Here is a 20,672-nt window from a genome sequence, read left to right as displayed (position 1 = left end):
GGCAACAACTTCCAGAGGCCCCACAAATGAATCAAGCACTCTAGGAAGGGCAGAACTCACTCAGCAGAGTTTAGGGGGGAAGCTGGGGGTGAAGTCCTTTTGTTCCTGGGAATTGTTAACAGGAGGCCAGCTCTTCTCAGGCCCTTGGAGATCTCTTCAAGCAAGGGGACACAGCAATAGCAAAGTCCTTCCCCTCTCCTTGGCAGAAAAGCAACTGCAGGTCAGTCCACAAGCACACAGCAGGACAGTCCTTCCTCTTGAGTCTGACAGCTTCCCCCTTGGCAGAGGTACCTGCTTGATTCCAGGATGTGGTACAAAAGGGGGTGGTGATGGACGGAGCATCTGAACCAATCAAACACTCACACCCAATCAACAGATCTGGGTTTAATCCATCACCGTTCTTTGACCCACTCTGCCAGTTCAGACATGGCCATATGCAAATCATTCTGAATCTGTGCCTCATGGGAACAGTCCAGCCCGAACTGCCAAGCCATGCCTTCCCTGGACCAGAAACAAGCTTCCGAGGACCGGTTTCTGGTATTTCAGCCGTCTTCAGCCCGGCTTGCTTGAATCCAGTAGCAAAGTGAGCAAGGGACTCACGTCTGAGCATACCCTGCCAACTTATGGCGAACAAAGTGGCACAAAAGGGGGTGGGGATGGACGGAGCATCTGAACCAATCAAACACTCACACCCAGTTAACAGATCTGGGTTTAATCCATCACCGTTCTTTAGCCCACTCTGCCACCCCAGTTCAGACATGGCCATATGCAAATCAGTCTGACCCTGTGCCTCATGGGAACAGTCCAGCCGGAACTGCCAAGCCATGCCTTCCCTGGACCGGAAACAAGCTTCCGAGGACCGGTTTCTGGCATTTCAGCCGTCTTCAGCCCGGCTTGCTTGAATCCAGTGGCAAAGTGAGCAAGGGACTCACGTCTGAGCGTACCCTGCCAACTTATGGCGAACAAAGTGGTACAAAAGGGGGTGGTGATGGACGGAGCATCTGAACCAAGCAAACACTCACACCCAGTCAACAGATCTGGGTTTAATCCATCACCGTTCTTTAGCCCACTCTGCTACCCCAGTTCAGACATGGCCATATGCAAATCAGTCTGACCCTGTGCCTCATGGGAACAGTTCAGCCCGAACTGCCAAGCCATGCCTTCCCTGGACCGCAAACAAGCTTCCGTGGACTGGTTTCTGGCATTTCAGCCGTCTTCAGCCCGGCTTGCTTGAATCCAGTGGCAAAGTGAGCAAGGGACTCACGTCTGAGCATGCCCTGCCAACTTATGGCGACCAAAGTGGTACAAAAGGGGGTGGTGATGGACGGCGCATCTGAACCAATCAATCACTCATACCCAGTCAACAGATCTGGGTTTAATCCATCACCGCGTTGTAATCGCATACGTTGTAAACGCATGCGATGTAAACACCTATATTCATCTGAAGTATTGCTTACTTCAAACCAGGTTATTTGTTGTAATGGTTTTTGTGTTGTCCTTAGCTTAGTAATGATTTGCAGTGGGCACAGTTAAAGGATACCCATCATTTTATTCTAGTTTTTTTATTGCAGTTGCTGGAACATCCGTCTTTGTTTAAATTACCCATTGTGGTTCATTTTTGGAAAATTTTGCAACACTTTTTCCACCCTCTACCTGTATCACACTTCAGTGGTAACGTAACTTGGTCCTCACTTTCCTGATGTATACTGACTTTAAACCACAGCACAGCACAGCTGTTCACTTCAGCTTTTCACCCTCAAGACTGTGTTCCTAATCGCCATAACATAGGCGAGGCATGTGAGTGAGCTGCAAGCCTTCTTTGGCAACCTGCTATACGCTACTTTCTTCTCAGATGAGTTGGTGTTGTGAACCCGAGATTCACTTTTTCTGACAGTGGTAACACCTTTTCAGTCCAGGCAAAACATCACTCTGTCAGCTTTCTTCACCCCACCTCACCTTGGAAATCGGAGAAGAAACTCCATTGACTGAATTCAAAAGGAATCGTACCAGGGACCTTCGTGTTGATGATTGGCTCTTTGTGGGATTCTCTGAGAGAAGAAGGGCAAGGCAGTGCTGAAGAAGACCATCTCTCAGTGGATCATACTTTGCATTAAAATGTGCTTCACAGTGGCCAGGAAGCAGCCCTTGGAAGGTTTGCAGGCTCATTCCCCGATGTGCTAAGGCTACTACCAATGCATTGGCACGTGAGGTGCCTTTCTTGGACATTTCCTAGCCTCCAACATGGACATCACTCGACATGTTCATTAAGCACTACTGCCTGGACAGCCAGGCCGGTCAGATGAGCATTTTGCCTGCTCAGTCCTGCAGGACGTTTTAGTTTGAGACAGTTCACAGACACACCACATAGGAGATACTTCTTTGGTATCTATGGAAAAGGTGCGGAATCTGCATTTAGAACTATCAGAAGAACAAGTTGCTTACCTTTGATAACCATCTTTCTGGTGGATACTCTATCCCGCCACAAATTCCTCACTGACCCTTCCATACTCCCAATTCTGTATACTGGGCACATCTCCACCTAAAAAGGTCACAAGTATATAGATCTGCACACTGGTCAAAGCCAATTTACTGTTGTACTCTTCATCTGGGGTCATCAAGAAAGCAACTGCCGTCAGCACGTGTGACTGAGCAATACAGTTATTATGTCTTGTTGTTGACTTTTGAGTTCTGAGCTCTTGCCCCGTCCCACACTACTTCCATGAGGAGCCTTTGACTGCTCGACGTTGCTACCCTGAGGGTCAAAGAGTATACGTGACCCACTTAGTAGAACCGTATTTTGATGGACTCTGACACCAGAGGCAAGCAACCTCAATCACCACGGATGGGGCCAAGGAGCCCCGGTCTCTCCTATAACCGCTCTGAACTGGATCTAACACTCCTTATGAAAGAGAAGTACACAGGCTTCAGGTTTAGTAAAAACTGGAAAGAAGCATGACACTGCAATGGCACAGAAGACAAGCTAGCTACCTGCCTCTTAGAAGTAGAATCTCCCACTTCTAACTGTGAACAATAATTTCCAGAGGCATACCAGTGGTCTTAACAGAACAAAGATGTGGTGCGAGTTAACCAACTGACATTATGCCTCTTCAACAAACGAACGCAAACATCACAGAGTAATGGGGAGAAGAAATATGGTAAAAAAAAACACCTTTATATAATCTACAAATGACACATGCAATAGAGAACAAGTCACGTTTTGGACCGAGATCAAAGGTGAACCATCAACATGTTTTATCAGTTCATTAGTCTTCTTTACTCTTTTTGAATTACTTGGCTGTCATTTAGAATTTGGCAGATGGAATGCTCTGTCAGAGTATGGTGGCTATTCCGTCTGCTTTAAAGTGCTATACGCTATAATGCACTTGTAATCCACCAGGTTTATGATGGAGTATTCCCTCCACACCTCTAAATAAGGCCATTATTCTTTAAAACCAAATCCTGATTAACAAATGTACATCAGGCCCCACGGTTTTGCAAAGCACATGAATTAACTTCTTCAGGTCATAGTACAATAGGTAAATAAATATCCACATTTGTAAAGCGCACAATCACCCGTTAGGGTCTCTAGGCGCTGGGGGCCGTCGGGAAGATTAAGCAAGCTATTGCCCAGAGTCACATGGTGCTGGGCTAATCTGCCGCCGGATCCGGGGATCGAACCCTGATCCCCAGATTCCGGAGTCAGTCGCCCTGGCCGCGGCGCCACACCGAAAGGAACAGATGATGTTTAGTCTTATTAATAGATGACCCCCATATAAGGGAGTCAATCCACTTTCATCTTTGTTTCAGTAGAAGATTTTGAATTTCGAAGTTTCTTCAAAAGCCTTTTAGGACAGGACAATACACTAAAAAAGCTCAGACTACACAGCCTAACATCAATGAGCCTTTTCACATTCAAAGGTCGCCTTAGTTCCTGCTTGCATAGGTCATTCACGAGACAGTGGCATTGCACAGAATCAAGATTTCTTGGAGTACTACACTTGAGGCTTCTTTTTTCCCTTCATCTTTCTTTTAAAGGATGGGCAATCAAAAGTATCAAATCAGTAAATTATGAAATGGAATTAGGGCACTGAGATTGAACTACCTCGTCCTTTATCTCTTCTCTTAAACATCATGAACCAGTCACCAGAGTTCTTTCAACACAGATAATTTCAAAAGTCACTTGGCAAACTCATAGTTCCTCACTGAATATCACAGCAGAATACTCTAAACAACGCTTTTCAAACATCTCAAAGGCTGATGGAAAAACATTAATTGATTGCAAACTAGCATCAGATTTGTTTACTAATAGAGTAGCCCAAACCAAAACAGGATCGAGGAGGCCAGTAATCCAACCGCATACTTTGATTTGGTCCTGGTTAAACTGCAGGGTGAATAACATAATGCACCGTAAGAAAAAATCATTACATTCTCGTAACTTATCTTTATTCCCAGAAAAGCAAGAGGCATTTGAAGGGACTACTGGGATACCTGTAGACCATGACACTAAGGTCTATTTTAGTGTCAAATTCTCCGAGTGCAATGTTGTAATTCTTGTATTGGGTCCCGAGTACTACAGACCTACAAAGTCAATAGTGTTGCAGTTCGTCATGGATTAGACATGAGGTGCATCTGTTGAGTGTTCTTTAAGATTGCCTCAGCACATGACAACCCCTCCCAATTGCCACAATTGCACCCAGCACAGAAGGCTATACGACAAAAGGTGCTGCGTGTCTGTTTTAGAGGACTACAACAAGAATGAAATCCCCACAAAGGGAAAAACTACTTTGCAATCTATTCAGTTCTTGATTAGCAAAGCACCCAGTTTCCAATGACATCCAGAAGTAGAAAAGAGCCACGCAAGATACAGCTCCAGAATCAGAAGATCCACAAAGAAGTCATCCAATCTGGTTGAGAAAAATAGCAATATACAAAGAGGCTAAGCAAGAGAACAGATGAACAATGCTACTTCGAAAGGAAGAATCCAATCGGTTGAGAAAAACCAGGGGCAAGAATGTATATTAAGAGGGTGAAGAATGTGATGAAAAATCAGGAACAAAATGTACTGAGGTGTATTTTGCTTTTCAAAAACACTGCCTTTCATATGTATAAATAGGAACTGACATTCTAGGAAGTCTACCACATTGTGGACTGGGACGTTCCAATAACTTCCAATAGAGAGACCACCATCTTAGATCAGGCCTTTTATATGATCAGAATTTACACTTGACTGGAATCGCATGGTGATTCCATGAAGAAGAAGCTCAAGTTTGACAGTCCATGTGATTTTCTAAATGCCTGCCATTTGTACTCCACACAAAGTGATACCTGTATGAGAATACTTTAGGTCTCTGCAGGTGCAGAGGTGCTGGTGCAAATCTTACAGTCCGAGATCTCTGCTCTCAACATGGTAGGTTATGCAGCAACACACTGAAAAGTACTGTCCAGGAGTCTTCCTCCCATTAGAAAACCACATGAACTCAGGTAAACTCTGATATTTTTCTTTGCTCTGGGCACAAATGCAATATACTGCAAGAGAAGGTAACGTCTGTGTATCTTCTCTCAAATACCATTCAACTCCCTCACCGTTTCTGTGTGGCCCAATCTACCACTGCACTCCCTGAGTTAAATTCTCAAGTTAAACCCCTCTCAGCAGATCAAAGTGAAAAAGGTTAATCTACCCTCCAATTACTGGGTCCTACAAGCTCTCCTAGGTAACTTCTAAGAAGTGGGTCACTTTACTCCTTATAAGAAAATATTAGCATTGTGCTGTTGTGTGGCGATTTAGATTCCATATGCATTTTCCCGATTCATGCCCTTATATAGGTACAATTCACATTGCGCTTATATTGGCATAGTAATCCTGTCCTTATTTAGCATTGTTGCAAGGATTTCTGCTCATACACAGAACTGTGCACAGAGACCTAGGACATTAGTGAATTGTGGTGTACCAGAAACTCACCTCAGTACCTAGAAACCCCAACAAGCTAGCAATCAGTGTCTCATTAGCTCTTCGTCCTATAACAAAGTAACTAATTATTATACAACCTAGAACATGTGACTAAGGACCATCTCAGGAATGGTGGGAAGTGAGAACACTCTTTTGTTATACTCTCATACTAGTCCACAACAGGGGTAAAAGAGAGACACGATAAGGTTAAAATATTTATTTTAACAACGTGATCTCAAGCGTAGTATTTTAGGCAACATAAGCAGACATATGATTAAAAATAATATGGTCAGCCTGGTTACAACTCCATAAAATACAAAAGGAGGAATCATATTACAATGATAGTGCAAACAGGTGATAAAAGCGCCTAGTTTAAACACCCTCCCTATATAGAAATTATGTATTATAAAACTATAGAAGGTCTCTTGAGCTTGTTTTGGGGGACACCATTACCTGTCCCCTCAGTAAGTGTAAATTACATCTGGATTGGATAGTCTCTCTGCATCCCTGGAATCTTCCAAGTGTGTGAAATTATGGCAAGTGTGCTATGATAAGGGCGCCAGAATCCTACTCGGCTTGCAGCTGCCAAAATGTTGTGTCTAGAATGTGTTACATGGATACGCCGATAAACAGGCTCATATGTTATGACAACCTTGACGGCTCAGCACTCAGTGTACAGACTGGGGGCATTATGTATGTCTAGAGATGTCCAAAAACAAACCCTTTCTCATGTATAGACCTTCATGAAAACTAGCTAAACAGTGTCGTGCGCAAAAAGTAGCAAAAGGTAAAATGGCGTTTAAACTTCTAATAAACCATGCTAACTAAACATGCATGCAAAAGCGGCCCATAAACCATACTACACCCTCCCTTGTTCGGGGAACACACAGCAATCTGGGCATACTCCATAGAACGCAGAGTTCAAGTTCGAATGAGGCAGAGCCAAGTTCAGAAATTTTGCCAAACTTGAGAATATAGAATGGAAATTCAAAGTCAAATAACCAAGTTAGTGAAAACAATCACACGTGGCCATGGTGTGAAAAAAGATCTCAAACATGTAAGGAAAAATCAAAACATAAAAAGGAAAAACATTCACGAGTTCAGTACGTGTCTATGAAGCAGAGAAAAAAAAAATCCGTACTTCAGTCCAACAATGTGTAAGCACCATATGTTGCAACGGCCTCCAATCGGAAGTCGTTGTTATCATCCATGAACATTTCAGCCATCCAATTAAGTAATGGGAAAGAACATACATGTTCCTCAATTGCCAGAGCCTCTAGCACCATCAGAGGACAACTCATACTTTTCTCAAGATAACTGCGATCCAGAAAATCATTGGCCACAGTCCAAATGTTACAATTGCCTAGAACCCCATGTGCCACTACACAGGCAATAATCCCGGTACTAGAACAATCTATGTCATTAACAACTAAGGGACTCATTAGTAGATTAAAATCCAGTTCAGGAGACACCGTGTTGCATAGACACAAATCCAGGGCCCATTCAAATTCACAATCCAGGCAATGAAAACAGGCTGCACGCAAGTAAAGAAAGAGAACCGGAAAGATAAACCATACGCCACACTTAGAGTCGCCAGAGGCAGCGATCCATAGTATTCTAGCATCCTGTTTCGAAGGTGGAGCAGCCGGGACAGATCGTCGTGGGGCACAAACTGTGCATCCATTTTGTAGTAAACAAAACAACAGCAGAATGCCGGTGCCTAATGCCAGGAGCAAGGGGAAACCGCCAAAGGCACTCAAAAAAATGGAATGAAAAAATGCGGGGATCACACCGAATATAGTCTGAAATGAGGTCACAAGGCCAGAGCATACTACCTTAAAAAAATGCGCCAGGCCAGTAGTCGACGAGGCATTTAAGATTGTGTGAATCAAAGCACCGAAATGCAGGGGCAGGTCTGTGTTTAATAAGGCATTTACCTCAGTACGAGTATTTGCAACGTGAAGGATGAATGTCTCACGTGCAAATGTAAGGGAGACTTCCTTCTGGGACAAATTCGACTCATCTTGTTGAACTGTGCTTTCAAGGTCAGAATCGAGGGCCAGATGGAAACATCGAGCCTGCCATGCAGATGAAGGAACAGCACATTCTTGCAGCAAGTTACACGCTGGGAAACTGTAACGATATAAGCAATTCCCGCATGTATCCCACAACACTCTTCATTATTTAATAATAAATAACTACAGTTTGCAAGCAATGTGAATGTTGGTGTTATGGCTGGAACTGGAGTACCTTTCAGAACACAGGCCAAGTTTGGTGCAAGCACATTACAAGAGCCATGCAATTGAAGATTTCTGCATGTTAATGACTGATCTGGTGTCGTGGTGCAATCTTCGCCATTAAAAAAAACTCCCTTTCCATCCCTCAAACACCTATATGTGAATGGGAGATTCCAGACTTCATGAAGATAAGCTCCACCCAGGGACTCAAATCAATCTGCCTATAGCATAATGTTTCATGCAGGACTCAAATTTGAAAAGGGAAAAAGGTAGAGTTATCAACCCATGGATGAGCCAAACTGCCGTATTGGATTCTGCTACTGAAAAGGGCAAAGGTTCTAACTTTTCAATATGAAACAGGGAAAAAGTGGCATCCTTCATTGAAATAAATTGCTGTTTAACAGTCAAATTGAAAGGCAGAAATAATAAACTCGTGTTCATGTAATCCCATGGAACTCGCCATTTTTTAAAAGTTTGCAGAGTCCAGGCAAACTGCATAACAGAACGCAATTGATTTTGCCCATGGTACAGTAAGGCAACATCTTCTTGCACAATATCAACCACAGATTACACAATATTATCTAGAGTGTAAATTCAAGAAGAAAGGGTGTTAATGCTATTATCTAAAATTGCAACCACTTTTTCTAAATTGGCCTGATCAATAGCTCTAAGCCTAGAAGTTTGTGACAGTTTCCAAACCTCATTGTAAGCAGCATATATCCATCTTTTCGATCTGCCTGCTGCAGGACCTTTTACAAAATCATTTAAGTCTACAGTGTCAGTGAGTTTGGATAAATGTAGCTACACAGACGCTAAGGATGAATGTCCGAGCCAACTCTGGCACAATTTGCCCACAGAATAGGTGGTGACCGAATATTGAGTCTGAAATCAGGGATCAACTCTACCCTTTGTATAGCCAGGGATAAGACCCAGAAAACGGTGCTGGCAGGAATCTGCACTTTTTTGCCATAGCTACCAGCCTTCGGGATAAATACTGGAAACATTAAAAGAGGGATTTCTTAACAGGGCTTGTAAATCACTAAAGGAAGTCCTGGTATAATTATTCCAGTGGGGAAATTCACCCAAGTCAGGAAATGAAGGAGCATTCAATTTTTTAGAAGTAGCCAATCCAAAGCAGGTAGTCGGTGAAATAGTGTCATTCAGAAACAACATATGGTTTGGGATGAGACATGCACGATGCAAAGCCTCAGTGCCTTGCACTTGCCAACTTTTAGAACCCCAAACAGATTTAAGATCAATAGTATCTATCCACAGTTCATAGTCCACAACAGCCAACTGGTCATTGAAGGACTTCCAATACAGTAATTTAGTGTGGGTAAGTCTAACCTTGGAAAAGGACTTCTCAGTCAACTTAAAATAAAATGCATTAAGGTTTGATTGATCAATATAAGTAAAATAGGAAAACTTTTTCAAAAACGTTTTCGAGCTGCCTTCCACTGGTGCGGGACAGTGCTCCCACTGTGTGTAATTAACGACATTCCTAAATTAATTAGTTTTATGCAAAAAGTGATTGCCAAAATGCTGTAACAGTACAAATCACCATAATTTGCAGATTCCAAATATAAATCTTCAGGATTGAAAGCAGCATAATATTTCAAATCAGTAAATAAAGCCTCAACAGCTTTAACGTCCCAATCATCAGAGCGAATATTTTGTTTAACCTTATCCCCCATAGAAACACGGAGTACATTGGGAACATTAATAACCTCTGTGGGACCATGTATCTGGAACTTTACAGCATCCAATACAATCCCATCTAAAACGGGCCAAGCAGTTATATTCACAAATGTCTGGTTCCTCTTCATGATGTGTGAAGAGGAGTGGGGAGCCAAAGTTCCACCAATCACTCGAATTGAAGTTCTTTCCTCAACATAGTGTCCATTGATAAAACGGAAAAAATATACCACAAATCCTATGGACATGAACAAAAAAATTGCAATCCGCACCAGCCAAATTTAAGTCCAAGGAGGAATCAAAAATGTTTTTTAAACCAGGTTGCAAAAATCGAAACTTTTGAAGAGGACTTAGATGTGGAAGAGCCAATGTCAAATGAAAAACGGGATTGATTAGCCACACGGGTCTCCAAATCAGGCATGGACAAGTCAGTGGGGTATGTATTTTCAGTGTCATTAAGAGGATCACCAGCAGGTTGATTCAATAAAGGATTCGTAATTGGACTCATTTCAACGGCAACATCATGTCCGATGTCAGGATCCAGGGCCAAAACATAGTGTTGCACCATTGCTGGACACAAAACTGCTGGCGTAATACTATAGAGAATCAGCCACCCTGTGTGGTTTGACATTGTCAATTAAAATGTACCTGTTCCCCTTTTGTCTAGGAAGAGGAGGTAAAATGACTGTTCTTGTACCCTGCACGCCAAGCACGGCAACTGGAGCTCGATAGGAAGGACCAAGTTCTTTCTTGTTGTCGATCTTCTCTCGGACCAGTTCTCCAACTTGGGGTAGCCAGCCGATTATAAGAATCTGAACGCAGCTTCTGATGTGGCAGGCAAGTGTTCCTTTGCAAGACTGTCTTTGGTAGGTTCTGCAAAACATTAGAATGTTCAGCTACATCAAAGGATGCGGCTCCCGCCGCCATGTCTAGACCATCAAGGTCCAGAACAAACATTGTGATGCCAAAGAGCATTTCGTATGGGGTCCGCCCACCCAGAGACCTTCTAGAGAGATTATTTAGTGCACGTTGAACGCTATTAAGATGGGTAAGCCAGTCTCGGCCAGCACCTAAAACTTTCTCTGTCAAGGATTGCTTTAAGTAACGGTTCATCCGCTCCACAACACTATTGGCCTCAGGCCAGTATGGAGACGAAAATTTGACCTGGACCCTCAATAAAGCCATGGCATCCTTGTACGCCTTAGAGGCAAACGCTGGAGCCTGGTCCAAATGGAAGGTACCACACGCAAAAATTCCCACAAAGACATGCAAATCCCTTACGACAGTTCTAGAATCAGCGCTCCTTTGAGGCCACACCCAGACAAAGCGCGTGCAAGAGTCAACTGCTACTAAGATGTACTTATACACAGTATCAGAGGAGAAAGGACCGCAGTGATCTAAATAAACACACACAAGTGTTTTATTAGATATGTACAACTGAGTTTGGGGCGGGCGTGCAGCAGAGGAAGGTTTAATTTGCTGACAAATGCCACATCGAAGTACAAAATCACGTGTCTGTTTGTACAAACCCCGCCACCAGTATCGTTGCTGGAGAAGAGACACAGTAGCGGACACACCGGCATGCGCCAAAGCCATCCCGGCGTGGGCTGCTGTAATCAAAGCCTTTCTGTGGTCCGCGTTGGGTATCAACCTGTCACCAACATCGTTAATTCTCACATAAGGAACTTTATCAGGACTTAAATGATAAGAGTACTTCGAAGGGAAACCCTTAGGATAATTACCTCCCTTCTCAGTTGCGGCAAAAGCTCCCAAGATGTCATCATCAATCTTACTTTCGGAATGTGTAACCGCTGTCACTGCAAATGTTGCAACTGCTGTCTTCGCAGACTCATCCGCGAGACAGTTGCCAATAGCGTGAACTCCAACACGCTGATGACCAAGAGAATGAATTAAAAAACGAGTGGGAGTCGTTCTTTGAGCTCAGCCACTCGAACCCAGATCATTTTATGTTTTATTGTGCGACCCTTGGAGTCACGATAATCCTTTTGAGTCCAAAAGGGTAGATTGTCTTTGTAAGACTGAACACAGTAGTAAGAGTCACTCACAATAGGAGTAGTCACACTGGGGTCCGCGTACTTCAATGCAAGCTTCAGAGCACGAAGTTCTGCAAACTGGGCGGGACAGTCCGCTAATGTCTGTGTATGCATGAAATCGGACTTGAATTCACCATCCACCATAGTACCAACCACAATTGCGCAGGCCGCTGAATACTCGTGCCTTGAACCTGTAGCCGCTTGCGCACTTCCATCAGTATAAATGATACAATGAAAATCCTCAAGTGGGTGCATAGTCAGAGGAGCAGGATGAACAAATTCATACTGCAAGAACTCTTGAGTCTGCAAAGAGGGATCAAAAATGAACGTAACATCCGGGGATGTCAAGGATGTTGCCCATTGTATCCACCGAGGGTGTAAAGCTTTGGAATTCGGTACACTGACATTCGTCACTGCCTCCAAGGCAGGATACAGAGTAACAGCCAAAATGTGCTTTCCTTGCAACAGTGCACGTTCCTTAAGAATCGCCATCTGCACCGCTGTCAAAACTTTTTCCACAGTGGAAAACCACAACTCAGCCGAAATGAACAAGTGTGATTTGTAAGCGATAAGGACAGTGTTACCCTCATTAAAGGTGAGGTACGTGGCACGATTCTTATCACCAGGTTGGTGAGGTTATCACGAGTCGACAAGAATTTAGATTCAAGAAGGTCAGCCTGCAAAAATTGCAAGATGGCTGAATGTCCTGGCAGAAAGCACGATTTGGAAAAAGTAGGTTGTATCAACGCATAAAGCGACTTGATAGGCTGGGCATATTCCAGAATGTATGTACGACTGAAAATTAAAAAGCCCAGTAATGATTGTAGCTTTTTCAGTGTTGTGGGAGCCCGCAAAAGTGCGCATTTCTCCAAGAAGTGAGGAGCTAAACCTCTACTCTCATTGTTGAGCTTGTAGCCCAGGAACAACACTGTGCACTCTGCAATGTGAGATTTCGCAAAGTTAAATTTATAGCCAAAGTCTGCAAAACGGCAAATTATGCGGTCAACACGGCACAGATGCGGCCATAATTCGTCGTCAGTGAGATAAATGTCATCCGCATACGAACATGCATCTGCGTCGAGCCTCTCCAGGAGAAAGACAATGCGGACGGCAAAAACGCCTGGACTATTCTTGTAGCCCATAGCCAATAGCTGTTTGCCGCCACATGTAAAACTCGTCCACTGACTACTAAGGGAGGACATATTATGGGCAAAAAAAACATTGGATATGTCAAGTGTGATCTTGAACCGATTACGCACTAGACTATCCACAAGAGCAGAACTGTGAGTATTCTGCACCGCGCATGTACGACAGTGTGAGTTTAAGTGGCGGTAATCCAATATCAAATGGTACAAGCCATCTGGCTTAGTCACAGTAAAAAGTGGGTTATTCATCGGAGACACAGGCGTTTCAATCACACCTTGATACTCTAATTTTTCAAGGATTTCTGCAACGGAGGCTTTCGCCTCTCGTCGTATGGGGTATTGGGGTTGAGCGCAATGGAATCTCATGTCGAGGGGATAATTTGTCCCATCCACAGTGATTACAGTACAACGCCGGCGCAAGCGCCTTAGCCCAATCTTCTGCACACTGCAATGCCTGCTCCTTCGGCACTGTGTGCGCGAAAGCGGGAAGGATCACCTCCTCCCCTTATGGAGCTACTAAGACAAAGGGTGGAGGCCAATCGACCTCCCCCAACAAAATATCATAAGTAATTGTGAGATTTTCACAAAAAAACCTTTTTATGGTACATTCTATGTCACCTTCAATTACAAGGACAATTTCATACAGTCTTTCAGGGAGAGCCACTCTAGTGTCAGCTGTTTCCACTACAACAAAGGTGTCAGTCGCTGTCACCTTCATTAGTGGACGCAGCGCCTCTCGAACAATGGTAATCTCCACCGCACTGTCCAGCAGCGTCAGCGCCCATGTCAGATTCCGAAGCTGCGTTCTCACTTTCTGTGGCATATCTCGCAGCGCAGCACCTTTTTTCTGTCTGGACACTTTTGGGAAGCATATATTTTCTTCCACCATACTTGCATTACAGTCGATGAACATCATATGTCTCTTTGGCTAATATTCTCATGACCTGGGGGACTCGGGTGCACAGCTGCTTCCTGTTAGAAATGGGGGTCTCTAGTTGTCAGAGGTAGGTACCTTTGTCCAAATACCTTTGCTTCTAGTCAGGGTAAGGTGGATACACTTCTAAAATAACCCCTGGTAGCTTGAAACAAGCAGACAGGCATATCTCAGAGGCAGTGTGTAAAGCATTTGTGAACACATACAGTAATACAGTGGAAACAGTACAAATGGACACCACACCAGTTTAGAAAAATAAGTACTCTTTATCTAAATCAAACAAGACCAAACAATAAAAATCCACAATACAGTAATAAAAATATGACTTTCAAATGGCAGAAATATTTCAGTTCAAAGCAAATTGAGCAATGCAACACATTTCACATAAAGTACCTTGGATGCGTCGTTCACACAAACAAAAAGGGTTGCATGGAAGGTGATGCATTGGTTCCTTACACTCAGAGAAGGTGATGCATTGGTTCCTTGCTCCGGGGAGATGAAGCTTTGGTTCCTTACTGCTGCGCAGGGAGGTGATGTGTCGGTTCCTTACCAGAGAGGAGGTGATGCGTCGGTTTCTTATTGCATGGGGAGGTGATGAGTCTGTTTCTTACTACGTCCACCAATGATGCAACAGACTTGGCGTCTTGATGCGACGATCTGTGACGAAGTGTGGGTTCTTGCAGCACACAGCAGGCCTTTCATCAGAATCGGTGTGGTGCTCCTAGACCTCGTAGATCGGTGCACTCAAAGCACCTTGCGGCAAGTTCACGAGCCGCGGGCAGGCACTGCAATGATTTCTTCAGCGATGTGTCGGAAACAGGTGAGTATGCGTCGTGCTACTCGAAGTTGTATTACTATTCCCAGCTGCAAACAGCCTCCAGAGGTCCAAAGCAACAGCAGGCACCTCATACCAGGTAAGAACTCCCAGCAAGGAAGTTCAGCGGAGCTGTTGGCGAAGTCTTTGTGTCCCTTAGACTTCAGAACAGGATGCAAGCTCAGTTTCAAGCCCTTAGAGATCTTCCTCACGCATGGAACGTAGCAAACAGCAAAGTCCTTTCTCCTTTCCTTGGCACCAAGTAGTCACTGCTGGCCAACCCCAGACAGCAACCAGCACAGGGGCAGTGTTACTCCTCAGCTTCTCCGGCTCTTCTCCTTGGCAAACGTTCCTCCTGATTCCCAGAAGTGATCTAAAAGTCTGGGCCCCTGTTTGACACAGTAAATCTGTTTGTTCTCTCCTGGCCCAGGGCTTGGAGCCAAGTTCAAACCTGTTCTGGGGGCACTTTGCAAGTCCATTGTCAGTGTGAGCCATGACTCCAGACACACCACAGGGGGGTGGAGACATCATTGTGGAAGGCAGGCACTTCACTATTCAGGTGCAGGTGCTACTCCTCTCACAACTCCATATGCAGACTAGGCCTATTCAGCCTAGCGCTGACTCATCCAGACTCTCTGCAGCCACTGCACATCCCCTGCCCTGTCATTCCAAAGCCAGACAGTCAATTCACATCCTAGCAGAGGCACAGTGGCAGGCTAGGCAAGAAAATACCTACTTTCTAAAAGTGGTATTTTCAAACACAGAATGTAAAAATCACCCTCACTAAAAGATGCATTTTATCATTCAGAGTTCAGGCATACTAAACTTTATTCTTCTACCTTGTTCCCATGGGTAGTTATATTTATAAGATGTTATAAGCAAACTCCCCATTCTATCCTTTGGGAGTAGTTAGCATTGCAATAGTGAAAAATGAAATTGGCAGTATTTCACTATCAGGACATGCCACACACACACACCTGGGCATGTCCTACCTTTATTCACCACTTTGTTTGGATTGCACTCGGCTGTCCGGGTGGGACCCCGATGATGAAGCATGTCACCAACTAGGTTGGTGAATGAGGGGTCTTCTAAAGGACAAAATCTGTCCCCTGTTGTGTGGCACTGTGTGCACCTCGATATCCTCTAGATAGAGGCATTGAAAAGCCTCTAGGGGGTACTCTTCCATTGGTTGTTGGATATTGATTAAGGGGACCAGTAGTTTCCACCCTACCTACAGTCAAACACCCTTTCTCTCCCATTTGTTTCTCACATGTCCTACCTTTCACATAAACTGCACCCTGCCCACAGGGGTACCTTGGGCCTACCTTAGGGGTGACTAACATGTAAGAAAAGGGAAGGTTAGGGACTGCCAAGTCTGTGCATTTGCCAAGTCGATATGGCAGTACCAGACTGCACTCAGGCTTTGCGATGGCAGGCCTGAGTTACATTTACAGGTTGCAAATGTGGGTGGCAAAATCAGTGCTACAGGCCCACTAGCAGCATTTGGGCCCTGGGCACACACAGTGCACTGTACTAGGGACTGACCTGTAAATCAATTCAGCCAATTATGGAAACACCAATCCATACATGCAATTTGCAGGGATAGCATATGCACTTTAGCACTGATCAGCAGTGGTAAAGTGCTCGGAGTCATATAACCAACAAAAACATGTCAGAAACAGAGGGCCACAAAGCAAAACACCTGGGGGTAAACCTGCTGTAAAAGCCAAGTCTAGCACTTCCCATGCTGCCTAAGGAGGGCTGCACCATCCACACCAAGTTTTGGTCGACGGCAGGGATACAGCTAAGTTCGCCATCTGGTTGGACTGGACACCATGGACTCCCCGAGCTGCGGTTTCTATGATGGCGGTGCGGCGTCACGCCTGGTTACTTTCCATTGGGTTCTTAGGGGATGTCCAGTAATCACTGATCAACATGCACTTCGATGGCTTCTGCCTTTTTGACAACAAGGCAATGTAGTGTATGAGAGCTTTTGCAAGAGCAGGGTCACTGTCAGATCACTTGGCCTTTCCTTATCGATCTGGCTGCAACAGCAGTCCTTACACCCCTACCACGGATGTGGAAGTGGCAACTTTGAGTGTCCGCAGTACGAGCCATATCCAATCCAGCGACCTGCCCAGTCCTTTACAGGACGTAGCAGTAGAGCCCAAAAATGGGCATGGAAGCCAGTACCAGCGTGGTGCCCAGTTCTCTGCCCCTCTGGCTGCTACAGGCTCCAAATCCCTTTAGTCTCACTCCCATCAAGCAGAGCCCCATTGGCAGCAGAATCAGGCACCACCTGACCAGTGATTTAGTATTACTTCCAAGTGGGGGCCTCAGATCATGCAGAAGGGGTACTCCCTACTATGTGTAGACACCCTTCAGCCACTGCCACCATGCCACTATGGCTGACGGAGGGCCATCTCATCCTGCTCTGTCAGGAAGTGCAGGCTCTTTTATCTAAAGCAGTCATTGTTAGGGTGCCCGCACCATAAGTGAAGCATGGTTGTTATTCCTTTTACGTCCTGGTGCCGAAGAAGGATGGAGGCCTCCACCCTATCCTAGATCTCCGCTATCTCAATGTCTTTCTATGGAAAGAGAAATTCAAGATAGTCACATTGGCTTGAGTCCTTTCTGCCCTGTATCAGGGAGCCTGGATGTTAGTGCTGGATCTCCAGAAGCATATTCCTGTCTTGCTGACCCAAAGGCATTGCCTGCGGTTCACAATTGGGCACAAGCATTTCCAGCTTGCTGTGCTCCCCTTCGGTCTTATCAGTGCCCCTCGGGTGTTCATGAATGTGATGGTAGTGGTTGCAGCACATCTTCAGAGGTCAGGGTTCCAGCTTTCCCATACCTTGACAACTAGCTGTTAATAGCAGGCTTGCCCCAAGCTCCACACACCTCCAGACTATGCTGAACCTTTTGCAGTCTCTGGGATCAACTATCAAAATGACGAAGTCGAACCTGACTCCCTCTCAGATAGCTCCCTTTCATCGAACCCATACTGGATAAAGTGCAGCAGTGCTACTACCCTCTGGAGCAGACAGTCCAGGATCTGTGGGCTATGATCCTGATGTTTCAGCCTCAATCCTGTCTTTCGGTAGATTGACTTTGAGGCTACTGGATCTGATGACCTCCTGCTTCCTGCTGGCGAAGCACACCAGATCTGCAGTGGAATCTGAAGCCACAATGTATGCAGCATCAGGGAAATTTCTCCGACCCGGTCCACATTTTGAAGGAGACTGCAAGAGATCTGCTGTGGTGGCTAACGGACGACGATTGGGTCAGGGGCAGACCCCTCTTCCTTTCCCACTTATAGGTGAAAGTGGTGAGTGATCGTCACTTCTGGGTTAGGGTGGCCACCTAGGAAAGGGGGAGATCAGAGGACTGTGGTCTTGTGGAGTATCAGCCCAACATACATTTGTTGGAACTGAGAGCTATTTGCTTGGCATTGAAAGTTTTCCTTCCATCCATTAAGGGGAGGCTGGTTCATGTGTTCACAAACACCACCACCACCATGTGGTATTGCAGCAAACAGGGTGGGGTGGAGCCATGGATCCTGCACATCTTTGTACTTGACTAGAGCACCAGTACATCTTCGTGGTCATGCAACACCTGGCAGGCTCCATGAACCCCAGGGTGGATGAACTCAGGAGTTGATGCCTCGCAGATCATGAATGGTGCCTACAGCTGGAGACGGTGCACGTTCTTTTCAGAGAGTAGGGAGCGCCTTGCCTTGATTTATTCACTACAGCAGAGAACGTGCAATGTCAACACTTCTGCACGGTGGAGATTCCAAAGCGGCTGTCGATCAGAGATGCCTTCCACCACGAGTGGAACTAGGGACTCCTGTATGCCTGTCTGCCAATACCACTCCTGACCCAGGACCTCAAAAAGACCAGGACCGACCAGGCCCAAGTCATTCTAGTGGCACCTGATTGGGCACAGACAATTTGGTATCCAGAACTCCTCAGGTTGAGCATCGCTCCTCCGGTCAGGCTGCCTGTTCGGGAGAATCTCCTGTGGTGGCAACAGGTCAGGATTCTGCACAAAACCTGAGGAATCTCCACTTTCAAGCCTGGAGATTGAGCTGCAACAGTTGAGAGTTTTTGTGCTCCCTCCTGAGGTCTGTGATGTCACCTTGGCATCCAAGTACCCTTCCACTAAGACTGTCTACACATGTCATTGGGATAAGTTTGTGGCATGCCATTCATAATGCTAGTTGAAGCCCCTTTCTGCACCTCTCTTGGAAGTTTTAATGTTTGTTCTCTCTTAAACCCGGTAAGGAGTTGAACTAGGACCTTAATTTGGTCTTCCCTTACCTAATGTTTTCTCCCTTTGAGCTTCTTCATTGCTGTTCTGTGCATCTATTGACAATTAAAATCAGGCTTCTCGGTTGTCATTACATCAGCCAACGCTCTATTTACCAACTTCTTTCCTGACAAACTAGTCCCTTGAACATGTGCCTCTTTCCTTTCGAATGTGGTCACTCGCTTCCATGTTGCCAAGAGCATCACTCTGCCTGATTTCTACCCTCCATGTCAACTTTCCAAGGAGGAGGAGAGACTCCATCGCTTGAACCCTAAGCGAGGGCTTGCATTCTACATTGATCAGGTGGACAATCAACTCTTCCTTGGAGCGAAGAAGGGCAAGCCCATACAGAAAAGGACCATGTCCCTATGTATTGTACTCTGCTATTTATCAAACACAAGGAGATGATGGACGGAGTGCTGAAACTTTTCAGACACTCACCCCCCAGTTCAGATCTGGGTTGAAGCCATCGTTCTTTAGCTCACTTCGCCACCCCAGTTCAGACACAGCTATATGCAAATCAGTCTTGACCCTGTGCCTCATGGAAACAGTCCAGCCCGAACCTGCAAAGCTACGTCTTCCCTGAATCGGAAACAGCCCTCATCAGCCAGGCTAACTTAAATGCAGTGGCAAAGTGTTAGGGTTTACACCTTATAAATGGCACAACCTCACACTGTATATTAATCCCCCCGGTTGTGTCATTGCATCATGTGTGTGGTCATGTTTTTTTTTTATTTGTAAAATCTGTCCCCCCAAATTATACTGTGCACTATTGTATCGTGCTTATTTTATTCATGGGAGTATATTGTGCTTGTTTGAACATACATCGTTTGACAGCTGGGGAGATGGTATTGACTTTGGGCTGAACTAACCTGGGGACAGTTTGCACGTGCTCTCCTGAAACAGAACTTTAAGCACGCTCACTGCCGTTAAACCTTTTTGCATATGAAGCACGTTGACTCCGATGTGTCACATTTTACATGTGTTTGCCAGCTCATCCAATTTGGAACCCCACCCACAACCGAGGGTATTTAAAGCCATTTGCCAAAGGAAAAGTGCTTGCGCTCGTTTTTTGGCAACACTCACCTGTTTATTCCAGTGCTCCTCCAGTCCCAATTTCAGCTCCTCTAGTGACGCGCAGAGACACAGATTCCTCTTTGTCCTTCCTGCAGTCCCGGAATTGATTCCGGTTGCTGCGGCAATGACCCGACACTTCTCTTCTCCATCGGCTATTTTAGTTCCTCCACCAAAGCGCTCTGATCTGCAACAACACGGAAAGAAAGCTAATTCAACTAAGACAGATCTAATTACAGCGCAAATAAAGAAATAGCACACAAAAGACTACAGGTATTTAAAAAACAAGGTATTTTAATATAGGAAATTACTTATCTTGACTCCCGAATTCTGAAAGAGGCAAAGGACCTTTTAATCTTATTTCTTTCTGCAAAGACAGTGACTTTGGCTGCAAATACAAAAAGAAGAAAAACTGTTTTGAAGAACTGAATGATTTTAAAGTTTTGTTGAGTGCATATAAT

Source organism: Lissotriton helveticus, chromosome 7, assembly GCF_964261635.1.
Source record: "Lissotriton helveticus chromosome 7, aLisHel1.1, whole genome shotgun sequence".
NCBI classification, from domain to species: Eukaryota; Metazoa; Chordata; class Amphibia; order Caudata; family Salamandridae; genus Lissotriton; species Lissotriton helveticus.
The sequence above is the reverse complement of the archived record's forward strand: the minus strand, read 5'-3'. Positions refer to the sequence as shown.